We start from the raw sequence: 2,880 nt of genomic DNA on the forward strand, positions 1-2,880 counted from the left end.
TCTTGCACAAATACTAAGCAGACATACAAATGCCAAAGAGGAGAGAATCTTGAAAGAAGCAATAGAAAAGTGATTCCTTACATATAAGAGAAACCATATATCTAAGTGCTGACATTTCAGCAGAAACCATCGAGAGAAGAAGTCAGTGGTACATTTATATGTTTAAGATAGTGAAAGAGAAAATTTGCAGGCCATCATCAAACAAAGTGATCCTTCAAAAGCAGGGGAGAGCTTAAAATAGTCACAAATAAACAGAAGCTGAGCAAGTTTGTTAATAAGATCTTGCCCTTCAAAAATACTAAAGGGAATTCTGCCAGCTGAAAATACAAGACAGGACAGAGAGTCTCAGTGTAGTGTATAGAAATGATGATTTTCAGTAAGGGCAGGGGGGAGCTCCTAGAAAGGGAGCAATGGACTGGGTGAGACTGATACAAATTTAGCATAAATTAATTAGCTTGTGTTCTGAAAAGATATAGAGGATACACAGAAGGAGCAGTTCCAGTTCTATTAGTTTTAGGCCATCCAAGCAAGTACTCATGGGCCTGCCTTTGGCTGTGTCTGACAAATCACCCCAAGGCCTGAAGAGGGCATGTGTTGAGAGAGGAGACTACATTGACTGTCCTGTCTGAGCTGTGACTTCCAGAATTTCTCCAAGGCTTTCATAATATCTGTGCTGGTTTGAAAGGATGTTTGTCCCACAGAAAAGCCATATTTTATTCAAAATCCCATTTTGTAAATGCAGAATAGTCTCTGTTCGATACTGTGTGTTTGAAACTGTAATTAGATCATCTCCCGAGAGATGCAATTTTATCACATGTGGTTATTAAACTGGATTAGCTGGAGATGTGTCTCCACCTGTTTGGGTAGGTCTTGATTAGTTCCTGGAATCCTGTAAAAGAGAATGGCAAGAGAGAAAGTGAGGCAATTCAGAGAGAGAGCAGAGAAGGCTGTAGCACCATGGAGCAGAGAGTCCACCAGCCAGTGCTTTGGAGATGAAGAAGGAAATTGCCTCTGGGGGAGCTTCATGAAACAGGTAGTCAGGAGAGAAAGCTAGCAGATAATGCTGTGTTTGCCATGTGCCCTCCCAGCTGAGAGAGAAGTCCTGACTGTGTTTGCCATGTGCCTTCTCACTTGAGAGAAAAACCCTGAACTTCTTTGGCCTTCTTGAACCAATGTATCTGTCCTTAGAAGTCTTTGATGGGACTTTTCTATAGACTTGTTTGAATTGGGACATTTTCTCTGCCTTAGAACTATAAACTGGCAACTTATTAAATTCCTCTTTTTAAAAGCCACTCCATTTCTGGTACATTACATTCTGGCAGCTAGCAAAGTAGAACAACATCCCTGAGCATGGGGAACATTTGTCTGGCCAGAGCCCATATGGAGGGGAATATTCCTGCCTGGACTAACAGGACACCCCATGGACAAAGGTCCACTAAGATCTGTGACCCTTACATTGGTGCTGCATCCACTGCTATCACTCATCCACCCCTACCCCATGGTTTTTAAATGGTCAAACCCTTGATGCTCAGTGACCAGGGATCTCATGGGAAAATGCTAGTGACCTGAGCACCTTGTGTGGTTTCCATCTTAGACCCATAAAGGAGTTTCCACCCTACTGAAGAAAGGTGAGACACCCAGGCTGTGGGGCTGGGCTTGTTGAGCACTGCATCCTGTCAGCATGGTAGAGGGCTGCTCTCAAGAGCATGGGGTCTGGGAGCCCTGCACAGCAGTTCAGCCATTTAGAGGGTGACACCTGTGGGATTTATACCCTCTGAGCTTCACCCTGGAGAGACAGACAGCACAATTGGAGATAGGACAGAGGAACCAGAATGGTTTTTCTTAATGACATAGAAGGATAAGCAAAACCTGTATAGCAGGAAACAAATTCTGTCAACAGAAATATTACCAGACTAGAAATTCAAAGCATTCTCAAGGGATTGGTTCAGAAGAAGTGAGAAACAGCACCTGGCTGGCCACTTGCATTTGGGTCTTATCATCCAAAGAACTTTCGCATAACATTCAAAACACACTTAGAGAGCTGACTTTTTCCATTGGAACAATTAATGCCAAAGACAGTACAGTGATATCTACAAAGAGGTGAGGAAAATATCTACATGTCTAGAATTCTAAATGTAAAAATATTCTGCAAGAAAGTGAAATCATTGCCTGCCCCTCTACATGGGACATGACATCCAGGGGTGAAATTCTCCCTGGCAGTGTGGGAGATGACTCCCAGCAAGGAGTCTGAACTGGAACCATGGGATCAACAATTCCATTCTGACCAAAAGGGGAAAAAGAAGTGTAACTAATAAAGCACCAGTGAAGAGAGTTTTCAAATAGAGTTGAGAGGCTACTCTGAATGTTGCTCTTTTGCAAGCTTCAGCTAGAAATTGCTAGCTATCATAACTTGCCAAAACCTAACCAACACCATTACAGCTAATCTTTAAAGAACACCTAGGGCAATATATAAGATTCTACAAAGTTTTCATGCACTTTAGTAACTTTCCAGAAACCTACAACCTCCAGCTGGGCCCCTGGACCAGATAAGTCCTGAAATTTAGAGGGCACAGCCTCTCCAGAGCATCAGATAATTCCATCTCCTTCCCCCATATTAGTGACAGACCCTTCAAACATGAAAATGTTAGAATGGTCATAGCTGAAATACCCCTTAAAAGATAGATATAAAGATCAAAGCTGATGGTGGAGTTATACAGAGAAGATAGTATTCAACAAATGTATATGATTGCAGAATCATTAAATTGATATGTTTTTTAGTATCCAGTATCTCAGAGCAGTTAGACATAAAATCCCCAGATTGTGGAATTGTGAGCCATGCCAAACTCTGAATTCGATTCTAATGTGCTATACTTTGAAATG

The sequence above is a fragment of the Tamandua tetradactyla genome, chromosome 17 (assembly GCF_023851605.1).
Source record: "Tamandua tetradactyla isolate mTamTet1 chromosome 17, mTamTet1.pri, whole genome shotgun sequence".
Lineage (NCBI taxonomy): Eukaryota > Metazoa > Chordata > Mammalia > Pilosa > Myrmecophagidae > Tamandua > Tamandua tetradactyla.